The 25,381-nt window shown below is 42.7% G+C and overlaps 1 protein-coding gene and 1 non-coding gene across 5 annotated transcripts in view; one reads left to right on the top strand and one right to left on the bottom strand.

Annotated features, from left to right (window-relative positions):
- The window catches only part of LOC109859330 (sestrin homolog), a 171,636-nt gene that overhangs the window by 70,554 nt on the left and 75,701 nt on the right, over window positions 1-25,381 (top strand). The window lies entirely within an intron of this gene.
- On the bottom strand, window positions 21,899-21,971 carry Trnak-cuu. Its single transcript has one exon. It is a non-coding gene; the product is annotated as a tRNA-Lys (tRNA).

Genomic DNA, 25,381 nt, shown 5'->3' with positions numbered 1-25,381 from the left:
GCCTCTGAGGCGAGTCTCTAAATAATTTCGTTGAAACACAATGCGTCACACACACTTGCTCGCGTGTGTACGTTGCTCCCTTTTTTTCTCTCGCCGAAATAGATCTCGCCGAAAGAAAAAATTGTGTTTCGTCCGCATCATTTGTCGGCAGCAAAATTGTTTATTAGTTTTTTCAAATATTTTACATTTAATTGAACAAAGTCTAGACGATATACATATTTTCTCTCATTTGACTTCCTCGAAATATATAATTTTAGATCCTTTTGAATTTAACGGCACACGATGTTACATGTTTGTTGTTGTTGTTTTTAAATATTGTGTAAATATTCACACACGCGAGAATGCCGCGAGGGAGGCAACACCGCCCTCATACACGTGGGTCGCGGGTGGGTGTCTATCTTTCTCTCTCTCTTTCCCTTTTTCCGCGTGTTATCTATATTGGTTCAAGCTATAACTTAAACACGGACGGCACTATCTTTACGACTTCTTCATCATCGTAAACTATCGTCGTTTACACGTTTGTTTCGTTTGTGCTCGCGGACGCACGCGATATTTCGTATTCAGACGGACTTTTTTAATATTCATTAGCGCTTATCTCGCGCGGCCGCGCGGTTATCAGTCGGCGTTTTTCCCTTTGTTTTTCACAAATCATCCTTAAAAGAGGCACGCCGCCGCCAACGTTTTTCTCTTTTCTGGTGTAGCGCCGCCGTCGCCGCCGCCCGACCTTCATCCGGCAGTCGGGGCGCGTGCACAATCCGTTATCAGCGTTTTACTTGTTTTCACCGCTAATGATAAGAGGGGCGGCGCGCCGCACGATTCTTCTTCTATTCGAGACGCACACACACACACACACACACACACACACACACACACACACACACACACACACACACACACACACACGCGTAGAAATCCATGTGCAGTTACAAATCAGACTCTGTGCTGAGGCCTTTTATATAACATTGTCTTAAAGGCAACGTGTTGCGACTTTTATATTTTTCTCATTCGTAATTTCGTCTCCACAATCTTGAATTTGTGCGCGCGTTTCAATTTATTCGCGCGGTAGAGGTAATTTATTTCTATTCGGCTGGCTCTCTCGCGATCATCTTACGTGCAATGTTATCTTAATGGCCCGAACAGATGACACCAACAAGTTACAGAGTCTTCACAAATTCGCTTCCGCGTGCGCATCGCGTAGACTTTTAAATAAACGTGATACGTATTTTGCGTATCGTTTGTAAAAATAAAAAAATATTTTTACACATTTCGCACCCAACACTTTGAAATCAGACGCGCGCGAAGCGCTGTTTCTTAAACACGTGCGATTGTTTATCTCAAGATATTTATTTATTTTTTTTTTTTTTTCTACTTAAAAAGAGCATGTACGAAAAAATATATTGACGCGGATAATTCTTCGCGTTCTTCGAAGATTCCGAATCTTCCGGCAAAACTTGATTATCATCGGCGCCGTTGCAAACAGAACGATGTGTGGACAACAACAAATCAGCGGGTGGCGCGAGGGAGAAAGAAAGAGCGAGAGAAAAGAAGCAGCGCGGTTAAGAAGAGAGGGGAAAAAGTATACACTCGCATGTTGGCGGCTCGTTCATTGCGCTCTTATCGCGCGAGGGGATTCGACGATTTATTGACGACTGAGCCCGATAAGGAGGAGAGGCGAATGAGCTACGAGAATGAAAGCGCGAGAGAGAGTGAAAGCGTCCATTGTGGGGGATGAAACGGGGAGGATTGCTCTTTATTCGCGGGCGGAGGGAACGAAAGAAATCGCGCGCGATTCTTCCGCGACCAGCCGCCCGCTCGTCGGAATCGATTTTTTGCGTCGATCGAACAATTTTGCGGTGCGTGTGTTGGAACACACCTTGTTCGCGACCGATTCCCTCGCGCGACATCTCCCGCAAAACGCGCAACTTTCTCTCTCTCTCTCTCTGTCGGCTCTGCTGTGTATGTAACCGATGACACGGCCGTACGGAAACTTGGTAGAGAAAAAATTAATTTAAAAGTTTGTCTTAATCTCGCGGAATATTTTGAAATATAAAACCCCCGTCGGGCTGAACCTGAACTGGTTTGAGAAAAATTGTGTTTAAACTCTTCACCCGAGAGAGAAGGGTATGTACTCGAAAACAAGCGCAACTCCATTAACCGGTAATGGAAACATGGTTTTGCAAGATGTATTTGCGAACTTTAAATGAATTTTTCTCGGAAAAGCAGTTTTACCGCATATCCGCGATCCGCTTTTTCGAGTCGAGATTGCTTGTTGTTGTTGTTGTTGTTGTTGCTTTTTTTCGTTGCGATTTTCTCTTGTCTTCACGTGTTATTTTTGTTTTGTATGTAATTAAATATCCCAATTTTTTATTAATCGTCGTTGACATTTTCTTCCCCGTGAAATTACAGGTGAAAGCTTCCACCTGCGCAATGTGCTCTCCCGTCCACCTGTAACACACGTTCTCGCGATTTCAAAAGACATAAAAATGCGAAGATAACAGTTTTTTTCTAGAATAAATTAATGACTTTATATATTTTATGCGTATATAACGTGGCGTGTGCGTAACATACGCGAAGCGCGCGCGCGTTACCCACCTATATCGCGTTTCGATAACCGCGTCGAAGTTGCAGGTGGGTCGGTCGAGTTACAACAGAGCCTCGCGGTCACACGCGCTCTCTGCGTCCTCATCTCCGTTGTTATCAGTGCTCGGCATCCGTAACTCTTTCACCGCAACGTCGGCGTTGGCGACGACAAGTGCAACGCGCCGCCGCCGCCGCCGCCGCCGCCGGCGGACGTTGTTGCGTCCGCGCAAACTTTGTTGCACATACACAATGGTGTTAAATAACGCGCGAGCCGGGGCTAAAATATATGTGTGCGCATATATTATATACGCAACTTCGTCATCGCGGATTATAGTTCAGTTTCGCGATATACCGCGGGGTCAAACGCCCCGTTATCACGCATCGGAACCGCATGCAGGAGACCGCGCGCGCGCGTGTGTGCACGCGTGCCACACGATTATTCCCGCACGCCATTTCGTTGTTTCGCGCGCTCCGAGATTCGCGTGAACGTCGAGGTAAGAAAAAAACTATGTTATACCGTTTTTTTTCTTCCTCTCGCGTGCTGTCGGAGCGAAATTAAGATTGAGAGCGAATTATCGTTTTGTAACTTTTTCTCCAGTTTTTTTTTTTTTTTTTTTTTTTAACGAGCAACAATTTTTAGAAGCAAATAAAGAATTCGTCGGTTAATTAATAATTAGCGCGATTATTAGTCGTTAAAAAATGAAGTGGAAAATAGATCGATGATCAATTTACGGAAAGATGTAAGCTTGTAATTGTTTTTTAATTTGCTTTTTTGTTTCGCGCTGGATTTTCTCTGCAAATTGTATACAGATCTTCAACTGCGCGCCGCGTCTCGTTTCGTCGATAAAAAAAACTGTGCTATCGAAAAAATTTATATCAAAACGGAAGCAACAACGTTCGATTAGCGGAATGCAAACACATCAAAATCTATCGCGCCGATTGGCTTGACGCGTCGCGCGTGTATGTATATTCACGGCGCAATATATTACTGTACGCGTGTGCGGAATGTTTCATTTATCATTCGCGAACGCGAACGCGCGCGCTGCTCTATCTCCACATTCCCAGGCTCCTCTAGTCAGGCGTCTATCGTAGAAAAGGGACCGAAGTAGGTCGAAAAGATAGCGTCGTGTGTGTACGTGAATTTATTCTTTATGTGTAGTTTCTACGCGTTTCGCCGCGAGCGTAACGAACGACGTGCCGATCTCTCTCGGTATATCTCGTGACCGACGATTTTATTATCTTCGTTGAAACATATTTTTTGAGCTCTATAATAATCTTTTACAAAAGAAAGAGAGAGAGATAGATAGATAGATAGATAGATAGTCGCTTTATTTATATAGCGCTCTGGGACAACCTCCTCAAGCGCGCATCAAATTACAAAAAATATAAATTAAATGACAAAAAGTAAAACTAAAAAGTAAAGAAAAAGAAAAAAATATAGCAAAACATAATAAATAAAGAGACAGAGAATATATTTTTTTCAAATAAAATAATATTCTACATTCTAGACAAATCGATCTTTGAACGCGAGTTTTTTTTACGCCGTATCGATAGTTAATTGTGCACGAGAAAAGGAAGACAATCTCTCTTTCCGCGTCATCCTCTCATTGTTTGTCACTCGATTTTCGAGAGTCTCGAGATTATTTAATCTTTGACAGAGAAGCGAGCGTTTCCTAGACACTTCGAGTTTCGATAGCCGGTGGCATTCGATAAGAAAACACAGTCAAGTTTTATCGCATTACGCGTTTAGGGGGTACAGCCTGGTACAGAGCGATGAAGATCTTAGCTTAGTGCAACGGCGATTTTACAATACTGTATAATGCACGCTCGTCTTGTTATTTCCGCGACTATTTTCGCGCGACCTAACACGTGATTGCGATCCGCCTCCGCGAATGGACATGTTGCAGAAGAAGACGAGAGAGAGAGGTAGAGAGATATACATACATATATATACACATATTCATGTTTCTGTTTGCGCGCGCGATGCACAAACCGCCGCGAACACAATGGCGCGCGACTATTCGCGTGGCCTCCGATAAAAATTTGCAATTCCATTTTCTCCGATCTCGGCGCGCGTCTTTTGAACGATTGGTTTGGACCCCGATGAAACGATTGAGAATTTATATATTTTTTATTTTTTTTATTTTTTCAGGTCCACCGTGCAATTCCTTTTGCACGCGTGTGACTTTTTAGACAGAGAGAGAGAGAGAGGAATATGCGGCAGAGCACATATCAGATCGCCGAGATTACGTCAATCAAAAAAATTATCATTTCGCATCCGGTAATCCGACGCGTCACGTAACACATTATCGCGGCGAGAAGTGCGGAAGTGCGCCTTTCGAGAGAGAGAGAGAGAAAGAGAGAGAGAGACGGAAAGAAGGGGCCCTACTTTTTTTCTCAAGGTAGGACCTTGAATTGGGGATCTTGCAACGTCCGTATAACTTCGTGTGTACGACCGACGAGCGTCCTCGACCGATTCAAGCCCCGTGCCACGTGTCGATCTATTGCGCCGTTTACACGTTTGTTTCTCGCTCGCTCGTCGTCTGTTAATATTCGCGCGCGTAGGATACACGTGTCTTTCAAAAACGATCGTTAGACACGCGCGCGATACACGTAAGAGACGTTGTAAACCGTAAGTGTTGCGTTAATGACGCAAACATTACCAAAACAATAAACAATATAGTACGCGAGTATCTTGGCACGCGAGTTTGATGTTACACGAGTTTTTGGAACGCGAGCGATCGAAAGAGTTCGAAGTCTCGGAGAGAAAGAGAGAGAGAGAGAGAGAGAGAGAGAGAGACAAAAAGAAAGAGAGAGAAAATTATAAGTGTCCGTCAGAGTAATTTTTCAACAGCTGATTAATTTAATTCCGTGAACAAAGCGATACGAGGTTAATTAATTGACTGATTGACACTGATGTATATATACATCATGTCGTAAAAGCGCGCCCGCAAACGCGCGTGCCGCACACACTTTTGCGTTATCGTTCCCCGGAGCTTCTCCTCCTTCTCGTGTTGCACGTGTTGACCTTTCGTTCGTTCCGCGGATACCAAACGAGAAAGATTCGGTTTACAAGCAACGCTGAAAAGTGGTCGGATCGGGTGTTAAAAAAAAAAAAAAAACGAACAAACAAACAAACAGAAAAATCGCGTAGTCGCGGTTCGACGTCACCGCGCGATATATATATATGTGCGCGCGCCGATTTAAATATTATTACATGATTCACGTACGTATGCATGTATGAACTATCGTTGCGATTACGAGTGTGAAGTCGTTTTTCTTAGCTGGTTAGCTAATCTATTTGCATACTCGAAGAGTTCTATAAATACTTAGTGGCGCGATCGGGCACGATGCTAATGAAACACACGCCGCTGTTGTTCTCGAGAAAACCAGTTGAATCTTATCGTTTCGCGCAGCGCGTTTTTTCCTTCCAAGTAAAGAAACACGTTCGGATAACACACAGTTTTATTTTTCTCTCTCTCTCTCTCTCTCTCTCTCTCTCTCTCTCTGCGGTCGGTCGTAACACGTAAAAGAGTTGCGCGAACGAGCAATAGAAAATTAAACGGTCGTTAGATGAGAAAATTACAAGAATATATATCTGCGCGAAAATTTGACAATGAGAAGAACCGATTTCCCCAGATCTCGCGCCTCGCTCGATCGGGACGCGAACGACAACACAACCGATCACGACGGCCGTCTTCTCGCATCGCGATCGATTGTAAAAATTATAGATCCTCACACGGAAGATACAGGTGCTTGCTTCTCTCGCCTGATAGATACATCGGGCAGCTGCGCGGCGCGATTCGATCAAAGAGATTTCTCGAGAGACCGGCTGCTCGTGAAAACGTAATAGAAACGCGCATACGGCGGAAATACCTGGGCGCGTGTCCAAATGCGAATCAAAAAGACGCGTGTTGTTGCTGTACGACATATAATTCTCCTTTGTTCGTCGTCGTGTCTCTCGCACTTAGCGCGTCGCTAGCCAGCGATACTTGCGATTATTCTTCCGAAAATACGCGAGTTTGTTTATCGAGCTATAAAAGCTACGCGGCGTCGGGCGTCGGCGTAGCATCACGCGCGTGATATCGCGCGCATTTTGCGCATGATCGAGAGAGTTTTCCTCAATGCTCTTTTTCTCTCTCTCTCTCGTCTTCCCCTCGTCTTTCCCGACGAAAGTCGAACTTTCGTCGTATTTACATGACGCGCTTTTCGACGCGTTTTGAATTCGCCGATTTAATCGCGACGCCGATTTAATCGCATTCGGGAAACGTGAATACGCACGGGGGGAAGCTACTAGCGAAATTGTTTCTTTGATTTCGGACGGGAGGAGGATTAGTCGGAATGTATAATTCGTTGAATAATTTATGAGCGAAACGGGAGGGGCTATCGGCGAGTTTCAGCCCGTAAAATCCGGATAAACATGTAATTTACGTGCAATGGAGAAACTCTATAAATGCGTAGTGTACAAGCTGCGCGCTCTTCGTTTTTTTTTTTTTTTTTTTTNTTCTTCTTTTATCTCTCTTCCACAGCAACATATGATTTATCGTTAGAACAACGGTATGCGCTTACGTGACGTTTATATTCTTTGTTTTCCATCCCGTATTTTAAGCGCGCAATGGAACGCAAATGAAAAAAAAACGCGTTTTTGTTTTAAAGACACTTGTCTCTCTAAAATGTGTATCTCCCTTTGTGCTCGAGAGCGCGGAGAGCTTCCGCCTCGTATGTACGTATATATAAACGTCTTCGCGCGAATAATTTTGCTTCGAAGGATATATATATATGTGTAACGCGCGCGGGCACGACGAGACGATTTTCGCGAAGCGAACGAACTTGAGGAATGTGGGGCGAAAGAATTCCGCGGCCGACACTACTGCGCGTAAACCGCGCGAACCCCTTTCGCGCGTGACGGTTACGTTATTTGTAATCAAACGACGAGGGTGTTATCTATCTAGCTCGAAAACTATCAAGCCGGATACGTCCGGTTTATCGCGCGTCTTCGACCGACGAAATCGGGTGCATTGTAGAGGCGCGTGCGTGCGTCTCACCACTGCGGCCGGATTCGTATTGTTTATCAACTGCTATCTCTCTCTCTCTCTCTCTCTCTCTCTCTTTCTCTCTTCGCAGAACGCTCTCTCTGTGTGCGCGATATCGCAGAAACCGGCTGTAACGGGTTACGGTTATCAGTCTCGTTTCACTTCCCTCCGCGATTGCACGCCGCTCATTATTAGTCGTCTTATTCGCAATAGCGGATCAAAGATCCATCTCGGTTGCCGCCGGAACAAGCGCGCTCGCGCGCACATTGACAGTATATCCCCGCGCGATAATTTTACTCTATTCAATACTATTCGCTCAAGTTTAAAAGCGCGCTTTCACGTTTGCACGCGCTTGTTGTATAAACGAACGCGAACTGTTTATACATGTTATTCAATTATTTACGTGTCATTTTTTTTATTATTATCGCTCTCCGAGCAATAACATATTCATACGCGCGAGATTTGCACCGTACATGCGAGAATTATAGATTTTATTTTCTGCGTCTGGTTATTTTTTTTTTTCTTTTTTTTTTTTTTTAACGGCAGACCTTGGAACGCCGTGCGATATAATTGCGAGCGTGTGGTAGTAGGTATAGTTAGTGCACGCGCGATCGCTCCGAGTTCGTCCTGCGAGATGATGTCACGCGCGTCAAGAGTATATAACCGCTCGCGCGTATGTTGGTTTATGTATATACATATAAATATATATATACATATATATATATATATGCACTCTCCGTGTGCGCGCGAGCGTGTGACGGGCGAACACGTGCGAAACGCCCAACGACAACGATCGCGGCCTGTCGTTAGCATACCGAGCGCATGTAGGAAGCGTGTGTACTTGCGAATGCCTCAAGGAGACACGATTGATTCTTATTAATAGATTCGTTGTTCTGTCTGTCTGTCCGTCTGTCTCTCTCTCTCTCTCTTCTTCGAAAAGATAAGAGCACGCAAGTTGTTTTCGTAAATCACGCAGGAACCTACGACAGCTGTCAGGAAGGACCTTTTCTGCACGAGAGACAGAAAAGGAAAGAGAGAGAGAGAAAGAGAGAGAGAGAAAGAGAGAGAGAGAGAGAAATTTGTATAAAACAACTATTTTAGTGAAGTCGATATATCGTATTGTCCGACATTAAAATTCAGAAGACAAATTTCAAGTAACAAAGAAGAATTCAAGAGCTAACACATTAATTTACGTAAAAAACAAAAAAAAAACAGTTAAAATAATTCTTTATCATGACCAGACACATGCGTACGATAGTCGAATATTTAATATTGAAAATAAATAAATATTAAATATGCAAATATTGAACACACAAGTCTCAATGTTTTCAAGTGTTTTGTGAAATATGTATTTTTTTTTTTTTTTTTTAATAATATATTGTAATTTCTTGTGCAATATTGTAATTTAATATATTGTAATTTCTCTGACTTTGTTGCACAAATAATTCGCAACGTCATATCTCTTTTAATAAACGTTTGATCAATGGTACTTTATTTTTCGCTGGAAATTGTTATAGCTGATATTAAAAGTTATGCGAATGCAATACGCGCGCATATTATCGGCCATTGTGTGCGATTCCCGGTTAAAGTCTGAGAAATTAATGTGTGTGCGTGATCGCGACGTTTTCCATAGGTCAGACGGTGCCATGAGAAAGTCAAGAAAAACCATTTTATATACGAGCGACTGCCGAGGCGTTTTGAGGTCGTCCGAGGTGTGTTGCAGCGTCGATGTTATATTAAATACTTAGCGCGCGCGCGCGCGTTTCCCTCGTGGGTCTTGCCTTCTAGCTTTTGCCATACGTGCATCGAATGCACACGACGACGGATTCATAACATTCGCGCCGAGTCTTTAATGCGCGCCTAGCTGCCGTCAGTTTTATTGCGACTGGGTAGGTTTATACGATTCTCAATTGTGCGCGCGCGCGACCGACACGTTGATTACTTATTTACATCTCGTCGAAGTGTGTTTATTGCAAATCTCACCTTTAGGAATTACCTCAGAGAATGACGTATGTGTTTGTCTCTTCTGTCTCGGAATAAAAATGTTCGATCGTAATGTTCGACGCGCGTATATTCGAATTCTTCGAGCGAGCGAACTTATTTTTTGACGAGACGGAGAAAACTTCGGTTTTGCTCCGGCAGCGGAAAAACAACTTCGACGGTTATATGCGTGTAAAATATTTCTCTCTCGATTGTTTTTTTCCGCGGTGGCTCATAACGTGCATATAATTTTATCGCTCACTCGGGTGGGGAAATCGAGCGAAATTCTTCGGGTTATGCACACGCGCGCGCGTGCGCACGCGCGTTTCCCAGATAAGAGCCCCATTTCATCTCGGCCGTTTATCGACGGTACATACGGCAAATGCCGGCTGTATATTTTCCTCGCTTTTATATTTCCGCGCGGCGAACGAGAGAGAACGGTCGTCCGGTGCGATACGACGACGCTCCTTCTTCAAGCGGACCCGGGCCGTGATAAAGGATCACTTGCATATTACAAATAGATTTAATTGGCCTGTTCCGCTTTTGCGCCCGGTTACGTAAACTCAATAATGCGAAGTTATTTAATTGAGGTGTTACGCTCCGGTAGATAAAATATTCTCCGTACCGTTGAACGTGGAGTTTTTAATACACACGCGCACACACACACACACACACAAACACACACACACACGTACACATAGGATTCCTCTTCCTGAACATAAATTCGGTAAACATACGCGGATGAAGAAACATACATTTCGCGCGATTATATTTTACGCCGCGTAAGTTTAACGCTACGTTGTCGGTTAAGAGCTTTTACAGTTATTTGCGTTATATCACAATCGAATATTTAATCTCCTAAATCGCACGTAAAAGTGCATCAAACGTGCGTGTAAATCGTGTTCGTGTTATGTGATGCGTAATATTTTATCGAATACTTTGTAAAATAACGGTTTGTTGTAGCAACCAATTAATAAAGAAACATATGGCTCGACAAGCCGCCGGTATATTTATCCGCGCAAAATATATTTCACAGAAAAGAGAAGGTAAAGGGGTTGTTTATTTATACAAGAATGCCAATTAAGCATCCGGCAAGAATTTTTGAATTGAATTCGATATGAGTTACCATGTGTATTAAGTTACACGTTTTTAAAAACATATTTCGCCCACACACACACACACACACACAGAGCGTTTGGCTCTTATTTCTTTATTGGCAATTTTATGAATTCGTTGCGAAATTCTCTCGAGATTTTTCTCTTGTCTCGCGAATATAATAATACACGACTCGCGTGTTTATTTATTTATTTAACATTCCGCTACAAATACGGCGAGTCACGGACGCGCGCATAAATTAGAAATATACGTTCACAAGTGATATATTATTTTGATCGCGTTCAACGGTGAATGGTGTCACGCGAGACTTATTTCGTTGTCACTCCCACTATGGTTTGTACTATGAGTATCTATCGAAGAGCGTTAAACTGGGTCAACGAGTCGACGATTCGTTTATCTGTTTGTTTGCTCCCGTCTAGAGCGCGCGCGCACTTGGGCGCGCACAGTTACTCGTAAAGCCAACTGTTGAAGCAGAGAATTTTTTTGCAAATATTACTTTTTTTTTTGTACGTAAGTACACACAGCTGATATATCAAATACGCAAATGTAGAGATTTTCTCTTTCGCTATAGAATTATTTACGTTTGTAAAACATTTTTGCGCGAAGTGTTAAATTTTACGACAAATAGGGGAAAAAATCACGAGATGAAAAAATTTACTCTTCGAAATTTGTTCTCCCGTAGAAAAACGCGATAATTTTGTTTCGCAATTAATTTCTCTTCGCGCGCACGTCTCTTTTCTCGTGCGCAAAAAATAACTCGACAAACAAAACCCGACGATATCTCTCGCTATAATTATAACTTTTCGCATTCTCTTTATCTGCGACCTAATCGTTCGCGCAACAATATGTATATATATATACATGTGTATATGTTTAACGTTTACAAATAAAGTGCGTCACGGTCGAGTTATCGGTGGAGAGCGTCGCTTCGTGAAAAATCGTGGGGGAGGAGAGCACACAGTTTTATAAAAGTCGGAATAATATAAACTCGCGCGGTTGCGGTAACAGTACAAAGTACTTTCAGCGCAACTGTTATGTAAAATATAATCGTATGTAAAATAATGTGTGAAAATTAATATACGGCACTTTTTTATATTTTTGTTACAAATTGTCACACGAAACGAAACAAAAAACGTTCTTTCCAAATATTTACATTATTCAAAAAGCCGTATCAAATATACGATAGAAAATTGTTAAAAGTCTGTCGACACCATGTTTGATTTTTAAAAAACTCAAAATTCTCAAAAAAAAAAAAAATCTATGAACGAGCGAGTGTTCGGAAAAACGGGCGAATTCGCGGGGAAACGCGATTTGCGGAATTGCAAATTTGTGCGGTGCCGCATCGTGAAACGCGTGTCCGCTTGGCGTTGAATGCGATGTAACGCGCGAGAGAATCCGCTCAAATCTTTGACACGTGTCGAGCAAGTTTTGCAGCGCGGCGACGATTTCTTGCTATCGCTCGGCTAGATAAGATAAATTTGCGGCGATGCGCGCTAGGGAGTTGTCGGAAATGTCGAAGTTTTTCGCGGAAAGAAACGCGTCGCGCCAGGCGAGACAACTTGTTGCGCTTCGCCTGCGAAGGGAGAGAGCAAGCGCGAGGGGAGTTCTCGCGCGTTGCATAATATCTGCACTCTAGTCGCAGTAGCGTATCGCATATTTTTACGCTCCTTCGCTTGTCATCGATTGTTTCAAACAAATGACTCCGGCGCGTACATGTTAGTTAAAATTGTTAAAATTTTAATGCCGATGTGTATATTTTGTAAACAAAATGGGGAACGTCTTTTTTTTAACATTCGTTACTTTTTAGCTTTTATAAAAGTGCGTTCTCGGGATAACTTTTAAAACCACGAGGGGGAAGGGAACTCGAATTGTGGGTTTTACAGTTTTTGGATTTTTATTTTTCAACAAGTTGATCAAGGTGCGGTTGGGAGGTGGTGCCTTGCCTTCACTGAGATTCGAATTTGTCATTCAGGCTGCAACACGAGATGATCGAATGATACGCGTCAGATCGGAACGTGTTGTAATACTTAGCGGCGCGTACACAAGCACGTATGTATGTATTTGATACGGGCGCGCGATCTCTTGCTTTTAATTAACTTCATATAAAATGGATTTATATCTCGCGTCACGAGAACGCGAGACACTCGAGGTGAATATCTTTCGATAGTGCGGCGCGAGTTGTTTATATATATATATATATATACACATTCGTAAAAACGTAATTTAACGATCCCGCGCGCTTTATAAATATTTGGATTTTTGCTTGGATCGTCGCGTACGAAACGAATTTTCATATCACCGAGAAGAGAGAAAGGAGTTTTCGCGGGTGTGGGTGTTGATCTCGCAACGTGATGCAAGACACTTTTGACTTCGCGAGGCGCAACTTCGAAGGTCTTCCGTTCTTGTCCGGACCGTCGAACATCGCGATAACGCATTCCCATCGCGTGGACTGTGCCTTATTATACTCCAGTGCGTCGGTACAATGAGGAATTCTTCACCTTATGCAGCCACGTGAGAGGGGGAGGGAGGGAGATGGGAGCGAGGCAGACATAAGTATACGTTCTGTCTGCATAATCATGCGGAATTGTGTGGATGCATTTGACTTTGTCATCGCGTTGCTTCCTATTGTTCGTCGCGAAACAAAGGTGTTACAAATTGTCACTTTAATTCCGATCAGATAAGATAGAAAAATTGTTCTCTAGTTTTTTTTCTTTTTTTTTTTTTTTTTTTTACGATGCGTCAATTTTGATGCACAAAGAAAAATTGTTCTCCGGCGTTTTTTACGACGCGTTAATTTCTGCAAACTTCTGTGTTCCGCGATACCTCCGCGGAAATCAACGTCAGCTTAAACAAAATTGTTTTTGTTTTTTTTGTAATTTTGCAAACACACAATCGTTTCGGAGATTATCTCGCGCGATATCGCTTTTCGATCGATCGAAAGATCTTTTATCTCTTTCTCTCTATTTCTGACGTAACGAAGAGAGAGATTCGGTAAGCTGTCTGTCTGTTTGTCTGTTCGTACGTACACAGCTTGTCGGTTTCGTCACAAACTCTCGCTTCCTTATCTACTCGCGGCTTTGTTGCCAGCAATTTAACCGAGAGCGCAAAGACACTCAAGTTCCTAATTAGCGTGATTAGCAACGCGGCGGCGGAGCAAAGCAGTCAAATGCACTCGCGCGCCGCCACCTTCCCCCCCCTCCCAAGTCTGTTATACGTCGATTAAGGAGACATTAATTTGGTGCGATTACGCGTTTGTTCCCGCAATTATCGTTCGTGACATAACTGAAAGCGCCCCCCTCTCAAAGAACCGCGTGTGGATCAAGCAACTCTGTGTGTCGCGCGCGCGCGCGCGAGAGATCGTCCAGGTCGCAAGTTTTTTTAACTAACTTTACGGAGATCAAACAAAATTGTTATTGTTTTATATAATGATGCGTAAATCAAAAATATATTGATTATTGAACTGCAATTTATTTACGGCCGCATTATCTGAGAAATTATCTTGAAGCGTTGATGTCGTAAGAGAGAACGTTGTATTTTCAGACGATTATGCAGATAATTTCTGTCATGCAGATCTTAAGAGGCAGATATACATTAACATATATACATATATCGAACGTATATAATCGTTAACGGGCGGTAATAACATGTGCGTTCGATAACACAAAACGTATCGCGCAAACAAACACTCGATGTAAATCGAGTAAACAAAAAAACTCCGGAAATTGATTGTGGAGAGGCAGCGTTTCGCTTTTTCGATTCACACAAAGTGAATAACTTTATAATATTCGGACAAACACATAAAATTTCGCTTTGTCGCAAAATAATTTTGTCCAGAATAAAAAGAAAAATATATTTATTGTGCATTACGTTACACAGTATTAAATTCAGTTAACAAAAATATTAAAATATTATTCAGTTAATAAAATTATAATTAAACTTTATTAAGTATGTGACGTTTATAATGTTTTCTGTTAACTAGGCTCAATATTCTACAGTAAACATGGCTCTTATTTTTGACTTTCGAGTTGTTCTCACGGCACTTTCCAGAAATGCTTTCAATTGCTAAAAAAATAGTCTGTGAAAAAGTTTATCCCGATTGGAAAAATCGCACAAAGGGGAAATGGAATCCCTCCTTTAACATTAAAACAAATTATTTAAATGCGTAATGAGTCGATTTTATTTGTGTTTATCTTCTAACTTGTGGATCATGTCGAAAAACTTGTTAAACAAAAGTTGCAGATCCGAATCAAAAGTACATTTTGTCATCTGTTACTTTTTCTCGCGCGACTATCGGTATTCGTGTGATGTTACTTTTTGGAATTCGTTTGCGTTTAAAGATCCAGAAGCTCCTTTTTTCATTCTCGGAGATGCCGCAGAGAAAAAATTTCCATCAGGTGTAAATAAGAACCGTTCTAAGTAAACATGCAATAAATTGTCTTCTTTTTATCTCGGACACATTTATACTGCAACAAAATAAAACTCGCGTAATGTCCGAATGAAATTTTATTCACTGTATTTTAAATTCACCATCAGGCCATCATTAGACACCTGGTTTTGAACGAATTTCTATGGAACGAACGTTTCGTAACGATTATTCGCGAGCTCGAGCGACAAGACACAAACAATTACTCAAACAAAATTGACTTGAAAAATGATAAAAAAAGGTTATATAAGAATTTTTATCAGCAATGACACATCATGTACACGCACAATCCTATAAGTTTCTCGAAACTCTGTTTTTTTTTTACAATTCCAAATTTCCACGAGCTTTATTAATCGGAAAAATGTATCTCTTCCCTCTCCCTCCCCTCCCCACGGAGTCGCCCAAAAATAAAACTCGGGTCATCTGTTATTACGGTACTTGCAAACTCGCGCTACTAGAGGGCTACAGAGTTCTATCTTTACTTTTGTGTATGAGCTAACATCGCGCGATATCTTTGGCTTGTTTATACCGGGCGTATATTGCGAAACGCTTTTCTAGAATCGTTAGACACATTCGTCGAGCCGGCTGTAAATTGTAATTACTCCGCGCTACTCGTATATATGTGTGTGTGTGTTTTCATCAAAGCGCACTTTCTCGCGCGAATTGTTTCTCGGTCTGTAATATATTTAATTTAATAATTTATTGCAACTCTCTCACATGCACACCGATGTTGTAACTTGTGATTTTTTAATAACGTGTGCTTGATGAACCGATTCAAAATCAACTCGCTTTTCTCTTCCTTTCGTTTCCGCTCTGCAGCATTTCGCAGAAAATTAAAAACAAAAACACACACACACGTCGATCGACTGATTAAAACTAATTAGCATCCGAGCGGTTTCTGATTTCAATTCGCTTCGCGCTAAACCGTGCCCGCACCGCGAATCCATCCGGCTCCGGATCTTAATCGTTAATGACTAATTTAGTAATTATAGAAAGCGATAAGCATCTCGCATCTGTAACTTATCGCATCGTGTATACGCAATACAACGTCGACTTTCGCCAATTTCGCGTTGGAAATGGAATCGCTTCGAAAACAATAAAATCGCCTCGAGAGAAAAACAAGACGATGCAAGCATCTTTCCGCTCTTCGGCATTGCGAGCGCGCACGCGCAATGGTCGGTCATTGCAATTAGATGCAGGATTCCTGGGATCATCGCGAATGAGGAGAGCGAAAGAGGAAACCGCGCCGCGCGGTGATTAGCGCGGCGCGAGTTTGCAATTAATATGATCCTGAAGAAAGCGGACACGGCGCGCTTATTTGCCAAGTATCACGAGATACGCCTTTATACGTCGGCTCCCGTGAGTACACACTCATTGAGAGACGGCGCTTTCACTCGCGAGAAGAAAACTCACACTCGTTTCGAACGATCGTGAGATTCGATACGCGGTAGGATACGCGTTCGAATACGTACAATAATGACCGCGTAGTTCCATTGCGTATATTAAGCGTGTCATTAATTTAAGAGAGAAACAGCTTTCCCGACATAGAGTTGTTGTTTTTTTTTTTCTTTTTCTATTTTTCTCGCAATTGCTGTTCCGAGCGCGAACCGGAACACGAGACAGACAGGAAATTAACCGGTGTCGTTTGATACGTCGACGATTATTTGAAAATGCACCAGACGGCGCAAGCTATAATTATCAAAGAGGCGCAGGAAATGCAAAACGCTCTTCTGCTAATAATAGGAGAGGCCGATATATTTTTGTATTCGACAATGATCGACGTCTGTGTTTAGCAGATATTTAAGTAGACTTAAATATCCGTTTAATAGATATTTAAAAGTCTACTCCGTCAAAGAGAATGGAAAAAAAAAAAAAAGAAACATCCGTGTTTTTGTATATCCCCCGCGGAGAATAACCCTCTCTCTCGCGCGACCGACCGAGACGTGTGAAGTTGACGTCGAAAATCGAACGCGTTTTTTTTTGTTTTTCTTCCTTGCGTTAAACAAAAAAAAGTGCAATTGACGCTTCGTCCAAAAGAACATTACGTAACGTCGAGCGGACACGCGCGAAATGAGTTTTGTTTTATAGCGCTCGTGTTACGCTCCGTAACACGCGGACATTTATTATTTCTGCTATCTATAAATTCGGCATTCGCGTAGTTCAGCACGCTTTTACAATGTGGAGCACAACCACTTGATGCTGGCGTCGGAGACGTTTCCGTGCCAACTCAAACAGGAGAAATAAGCACACACAGCAATCCCCCGCTCGCTCTCTCTCTATGTCTCTCAATTCCGTCTCCGAATATTCCGCCGCGCGTTTCCTAAGGCAGAAAAATTATTGCGTTTGTTAATTTCTCGCGACGCGGACACGCCTCGCGACTTTTATGACAGCGTATATTTGCGTATTGTTTTTCTTTTGTTTTATTCTTATTGTTCTTTATTATTCGGATATTCGTGCCAAAAGAAATAAGCGATCGAGCAGCGAGATCTTGCATATCTTCGGGTTCGATTTCTCTCTCTTTTTTTCTTTCTTTTTTTTTTTTTTTATAGAGATAAGACTTTGCTTTCTCTCTCCGCGTTTTGTTCTTCGCCTCCCCCTCTTTTCTCTCTTTCGTTATTTTATGTCGCGGCTCCGGTCTCGATATAGACGGTCTCGAAAATGGCGCTCGGCACATTCAGGCAAGGTGTGGACACAGCCAGGTATACTCGAAAATAAATCCGCTCATCACCCACATCGAGGGTGCTGCTTCGCGCTCGCTGCGTACCCGGCACTCCGATTCGATCGAGTTATCACGTGATAGCCTCGTGCTTCGCCGCTCCACACTCGGAGCCTGCCTCGTGAAACGTTCCGTCGCAACTATGTTTACGATTGAAATGCAAATAAATGACAAAATAATATACTGCGCTAAGAATGATACGCGCAAAGGTGCAGATACGCGCTAACGTAGAAGCAGACGTTTTATTTCGAGCGTTTGCGAATATTTCTTATGAAAGCGGATTATTTATTTGTATCGAAAAGAAAAAAAAACAAATTAATGAGGAATTAAATCACATTTATAGGAATATAAAAATTATACACACACACACACACACATACACATAAATAAATTTACGGAATATGCGCGCATTATCAAGTAAAAGAATGTCTTGTTTACTTTTCAACTCGATTCTTTTATGTTGATTTTCACACTTTGCGGCACGATAAAGCGCGCGCGCGATCGCTGACTTTGAACGAGCGCGCGTTTAAGAGATTCACATCTACGGACACATTTTTGACGTTATTTTTTTTTTTAACCTTTTGCCACTCGCCGCTACCGGAACATTCGTAATGTGCGCGCGCGCCATAACGTGCTCTCGCAAGAGGGTTAAATTTCCATTTGAAAATTGCAAAGTTCGCACAAAAAATTCGCTGTCAAATTTCGTAACAAAACGCTACGAAAAAAAAAAAAAAAAAAAAAAAAAAAAAAAAAAAAAAAAAACGTGAATCGCTTCGTTTTTTTCAAAGCGCGCACGCAAACGCTCCGTTACATGCCCTTTAATTCGCGGCCGAGTCAATGATTCAGCTTTTCAATTTACGTTCTTTTGTTTCGCGGATATCGTTTTCCACAGCTCGCGATGAAGTTTCGCGGAATTGTTTTTCTCGCGCATTGTACTTTAATGCACAACGATAAACAGTAAATCGCCTCTGGTCTCGGACCGGAGGAATGGGAATCAACGCGCGCGCGCGCATGGATTTCTCTCTCGAGACTCTCTCTAAAGTTTCTTCGGATGAACTTTTCCGCGGAATCCTTCGCCATCTGCCGCCACTCGTGTTCTCACGGATCGGGCAAGAGAACAAGTCAATAAGCAGCTTGGACTTTCGTAGTTTTTGCTTTGTCAGATCTCTGTTGGGTCGCATGGTCCACAATGCGAGGACTGAGTTTCAGGCACCATTGACCTAATTCCTTTATCTTGGGGAAATAAAACCGACCGGATCGAAAATGCGACCGTGAGCTTTTGCACGAGCTTAATCACATTATACAAATGTTAATTTTGTTACGAAATTCAATCGCGTTGTTTGCGTGGAAATGTCATTTCTCTTGTACGTACCATGCGGAGAAGCGCAGAAATGTAAAAGTTGAATTATACACTTCTCTCATTGATAATATTATAATACAGCTTTTATGAATCTTATCTCTTTCTTTCGAGAAAGAGGAGTAAAATAATCGCGCGAGAGAAAAGATAAAAAAAATTTTAATTAACTTTCGCGTAAAATCTCATTTGCTCGCGCGCTCGCGCATTGACGAATACATCATTGAGTATTTTTCTTAGACGCCATCGTGTGCGCCTCTTCTCATGGCATCGCGTTTAACCGGAGATCGATCGTTCCGCGAATATAAATAAAGGCGTGCCTGATGTTTACCAGAGAGAGAAAGAGAGAGATAAAGAGAGATAGATAAATAGATAGAGAGAGAGAGAGAGAGAATCGCGATTCGATCACTTCATTTCAATAAATGCGCAACATGCGCGGTCCGGAAAATATCTAATCGCCGCGACGAGATAACTCTAATCGAGAGGCTCACTTTCGTGCTTCTTGTGCGCGAAATAATGTGCGCTGCAAAAATTGCCGCGGACGACTTCTCGATCAAGTACGGCGATTAGACGATCCCGGTCGCAGACGGGATATAATCATAATGTCTCTCTTGCCGCATCTTTTCGCAATCTCGCGTGTCGATAAGAAGAAGTGCGCAATTTTGAGTCGTCGCGAACAGGTGAACGACCCCGCCGCGTTTTTAATAGAAGACGTAGTCCTCGGAAGCGTGCGTGGAATGTAGCTGCCGCCCGAAATAATCGCGAGAGTTCTAGAGTGGACTGCGAAAATAATCGGTCTCGGATATTTGAAACTTACGGCTTTTCATGATTTTCGGTTAAATCGAGAGAACGCGCGGAAAATTTATTGCGCTGTCTATATTGGAAAATTTTATTCGTGTCCTCAGTTAAAAATAATTCTTACGCGTACGTACACAGTTCGAGTGTATCTTATTTACTTCTGGCGAACTTGTTCTTTTTTTTAATTTTGTCGCGTCATCTCCGAAAATGGTTCCAATTGCTAAACAAAAACAAAAAAAAATAATCTGTGAAAAAGCCCGATAAGGGGAAATGGAACTCCTCCTGGATCCTTTAACATTAAAACAATTATTTTAATGTACAATGAATCAATTTTATTTGATTATCTCCCAACTTATTGATTGTATCAAAAAACTTGTTAAACAAAAGTTGTAGATCTGGGTGGGAAGTATAATTTATCATCGGTGACTTTTTTTCGTACGACTAACGGTTTTCGAAAAAAAATTCCAAAAAAAGTAACATCACGAATATCGTTAATAGAGTCCAGGACTTCCTCTTCCGATCGGGCTGAAATTTTTCACGGGTTATGTTTTTAACAATCTGAGCCATTCTCGGAGATGCCGCGTAAAAATTCAAAAGTCGAAAATGAGAACCACTCTGTACGTACATATTGGATATAATATAGAACTAAATATTGCTTCATAGAGCGCGAAGAGACACGGGAATAAAAACAGATAAAATAGTCGTTTGTAGCAGTGGCAAGTGTTTGCTCGACGGAACATCTCGCTTTTTGTTTTTTTTTTTTTTTTTTTTTTTTACTACGTACACACAAACGATTGTATTAACCATTTTCGCGGTGGGTTCGATTGACGTTTCCCGATAAGAGCGCGCGCGCTCTTCCAAGTTGGGACAAAAACCGGGCGGGCGGTTTCGATAAACATCTTATTTCGGGTCGTGTCGAAACGTCGCGGTGGTGTTGCCGCATGCCGCGCGATCACTAAAAATACACGACGTGGAGACTACGATGTGGAGTCCGCCACACCGATCCGCGCCGAGACGAAACTCTCGCGGTGAAACCGCGATCGAAAATAAACCTCACGAAACACCTGGCACACCCCCCGGTGTTCTATTCCGCACCCGTTTGAAATCCCTCATTCCATTCGGCGCGGTCCATCTCGGAATTGTCTCGCGCGCAACGACACGCGTGCGCACCTGTTTAGCACGCACAACGTCGTCTGCGCGATATCGGACACAAAGATGTGTCATTGAACCTGCGAAAATATTATTGGACGCGTGTCGCTTAAGGTAATCGCACCGAACGTGGTTCACCGAAGTATCGTCGAGAGATCGGGTCGTTCTTACTCGAAATTTCAAAGAGTGAGAGAGAGCAGATTTGTAGTCAAATCAGAATTTTAATTTTCTACTTGTGTACTTAATTAACGACAGATTTGAAAATCACGCGAGATAAAGTGGGAAAACAATCGTATCGAGAGAAGAAAAAAGCGCGCATGATGCATTCGCTTAAAATAAAGAACTCGATGTGTGTGTGTAACAACGCGATTTATTATCGGGAGGATTGACGGTGAGATCGGCGAATGCGCGTGTCTCTCTCGCTATCGCGGTGGCAATATAAAACCACCACCAATGCAATATCACGCGACGCGTTTCTTTCTGCAAGGTCCGGCCTCGATAAGATTGCGGCAAGAAGATTTCACGTGTTTGCGCACTGTTCGGAAAAATACATTTCGAGATAAGTAAAAATCAATATATTTGCGCGAATAAAAAAAAAAAAAAAAAAACCACACGTTATTCGGCGTTTTAATCACACTCTCTCTCTCTCTCTTCCGATATGGGCCGTTTTATTTGTCGAATAAATTTTCGAACGAGTAGCTTCGAGGAATTTAAAGTCCGTGAAAGAGAGAGAGAGAGAAAAAAAATGTCGCCCAACGTGGGGCTCGAACCCACGACCCTGAGATTAAGAGTCTCATGCTCTACCGACTGAGCTAGCCGGGCTACTTGCTCGGCCGTTTGTCCGTCGGGCAACAAGTTTCGCCCAAACAAACATCCGAAAATGAAAAGAGAAGACGCGACGTTTCGCGATATCACGTGTTTGCGAATTGTGTGTTTTTTTGTTTTTACGTTGTACACCCGATGATATAGACACGTCAGATTTTTTTTATCATCGGCATTAAATTATGTTTAAGCGTTGCAAAATTTGTGTTAATCGGCGGAAGAGAGTCTCGAGAAAAAGAAAAACAAAGAATCTCTTCTTGGAACTTGACGCGTTTGGCGATTAAAGCCGCCAATTCGCGCGCGTAGTGTTCAATCGATGATTGCGTCATCGGGAATCAATGCGAGGGGTAGCCGATTTATATTTACGAGCCGATGTGGCTGGCACCCTTCCAAGGGAATGCGCCTGCACACGGTGGGTTTCTTAGAAAGAGCCTGCGGTGCGCTTCCTTTGTCGTTCCTTCGTATATATCCCTTTCCCCGGTCTTTTAGCGCGCAGGTTGACATACGCGGGAGAGATCGTCGCATTTTCCGGATTGATCATCGAACCCCTTTGGTCTCTGTGAAGCCCTCGTTCGAGAGAGGGGGGAGGAGGGAAGGGATAGAGGACACTACGTCGAGTATTCACCGATTTTTTGACGAGCTTTTAACAGAACCAATCTGGAAACTGAAAAATTATCGAGGAGCGTTTGTTTCTTCTTGTGAGAAAAAAAGAGCTTTTATTATACATTCAATTATACAAATATGAAACGTTTCGCAAGAGATGTGGGAGATGACGGAGTTGTTGTCGCGGAAAATGTGCAAAACGCAACTCTGTCTCTCTCCCCCCTCCCCCCTTCCGTTGAAAATTCATCTTTTCCAGGTCACACGCGGAACGTTTAACTACCTATGCGCCGTACTTTTTGGACGTCGATCAAAACATGTTCATGAGAGACGACGGGTTCGGATAAAATGAGCATCGGTTGATTCAGTTATAATTTTACACATGATGTAGTTCTGCATTTTGTCTCGTCGCTTATATACACGCGACCGATCGTGTTTCGCGATCACGAAATCGTTGCGCGAAAAATATTTTTCGCGCGATCGTCCGGTCGTCTTATCGCTCTCCCGCTATAATCTCCCGCTACGTCGATCGAGGAGCGAAAAAATGACGCGATTTTGACTCGGTGTTTGCGCGCGTCGCGATAAATCGCGAGCGGTACTTTGATGACCAATTCTTCGCCAATTATTTCATCACCCCGGGAGGAGAGATCGTCGGTATCGGCGAAAATATTTCTGATGCGTTATCAGCGCGACATTGCGTAATGCGCGCGCGCACGGCCCGACAATCGGATACCGAAAGGAAAGATTGTACGACAATGTATACATACGAGAACCCCCCGCACGTCGCCGCGCCGGTTAAAAACGCGCATCTCGCGATATATAAATCACGCAACGAGGAAGATCGCGCAACAAAACGGAGAATTATATATGTCGCGAGGCGCGTTTTGTTTTCTCTCGCGAGAGATGCAACTCGGTGACATAATAATGTTGGTATAACGTGACGCAACGTGTATATATCTATCTCGCGCGTATATATATATGTATATATATATATATATAACGTCGTTCGCCGTGCACCATCTATTTCAGTTGGCCGTAGAAATTAGCGAAGATAATTCTCGATCCGGGAGCGTGTGCTTAATTGAGATTGTCAACATGTTTAATCTAAATTTAGATAGTTTTATTCTTTTTAACAATAGGAAGAGAGAAAAAAATCGCAACCAGTTGAAACGAAAACAACCGGTATTTTATTCCGAGATACGATGCGTGCACGCGCTAAAATATTGACTCTGTGATAATGAGTTTTCCTCTCTCTCTCTCTCTCGTTCTCTGAAACGTCGTTGTCAATCATTCCTCGATCAGCCCAGCTGTTGGTTATCGTTGCAGCTGTGCAGAAGCGTGTAACGTCGGGAAATTATTTTGAACAAGGCAGCGGCTGTCGAGAACGCGCGTGCAACGCTCTTAATATTGAAAAGTTGACACATCGGGAAGCCACTGGCGCGCTGCCAGGTATCTTTGCATTGGGAAACTCCCCGCTGTGTTACTTCTGGACAACGACCCTGAATCAGAGAGAGAAAGAGAGAGAGAGAGAGAGAGAGAGAGAAAGAGAAAACCCTTACGGTCTGCTCACAATATATCTCTCGATAAATTCTCGTCGATATTAGAAAATATTCTCAACATTTCTTTAAACAAAAATAATGTTCCCAGTAATTTTTTAACAACACTTGTTCGCGATTTTGATCCCGAAATGCCGAATTTGTTTTCATTTCGCGAGTTCGACGAATATATTATCGAGAACACGGAAAAAAAATCTCTTTGTACATTTCCTCCTCGTCGCCCATTTCCCTTGTGATCCATCGCGCGAGCGTCGCCGAAGAGAAGAAAGCACGCGCGTTTTTAACCGGCGCGTATTGCTACAAGAATGTTTAGACTTCGATTCGATCGGTCGCGGCGTCGCGGCGTAAAAAAAACTTTTCGTCATAAATCACGACGACTCGAGTGCACGTTAATTATATCGAAAAACAAACTGCGTGAACAACGCATTAGCGAGGAGGAGGAGAAGAAGAAGATGAAGAAGAGAAGAACGGGAGCGGCAGAGAGAAAATCCGTAGATAAAAGCTTGCGCGTGGGTTACAAGGGTTTCTCGTGTGCGTGTGAGTTATTTTAACGCGACTATCAAAGCGCGAGAAGTTACGAGGAAAAAGAGAGAGAGAGAGAGAGAAAAGTCAAGAAGAATGTTTTTGTGCAACACATTTGCCAACGCGACGAAACTGCATATATTTAATTAGTTACTGCGATAATCAGCGCGGCTTGTGACCCACCGGTCGAGCATGCGAGCGACGGAGTCACGGCCGTAAACTATTACTGCGTCTTTGATGATTTTGCGAGTGACCGCCACTGCGCATGCGCAGCTCGCAAACACACACACATACACACACACACACACCGTGGTGTGAACGCATTCAATTGTCCGCGATGCATTTATCATTCTAAGGAGATGTAATGAGATTCCTCGTGTTTACGATACATCGTCACGTTGTAAACGTTTTTGCTATGCACAAGTCGGCGCGAATGTGGCGTTCGTTATGTACACACAAAAGGCAGGACTCGCAGACGCAACTCGCTCAGCCTCATGATTTCGAGTCCGCTGCTTATCGCGCGGAGAGATAAAACCCGATGACGCGTAAATTAACAATTCCGTTCCACATGTGGATCTCTCTCTCTCCTCTCTCTTTCTCTCTCCGTGTGCCGCCGGACTTCGACACGTTACGGCATGTTTACGAGTGAATCATGGATGAGACGACCTTATAAATATTATATATATACATATATATATATATACATATATATATACATACATATATATATAC

The sequence above is a fragment of the Pseudomyrmex gracilis genome, unplaced genomic scaffold (genome assembly GCF_002006095.1).
Source record: "Pseudomyrmex gracilis isolate BER0280 unplaced genomic scaffold, ASM200609v1 scaffold_7, whole genome shotgun sequence".
NCBI classification, from domain to species: domain Eukaryota; kingdom Metazoa; phylum Arthropoda; class Insecta; order Hymenoptera; family Formicidae; genus Pseudomyrmex; species Pseudomyrmex gracilis.
This window is presented reverse-complemented; position numbering and strand designations above follow the sequence as displayed.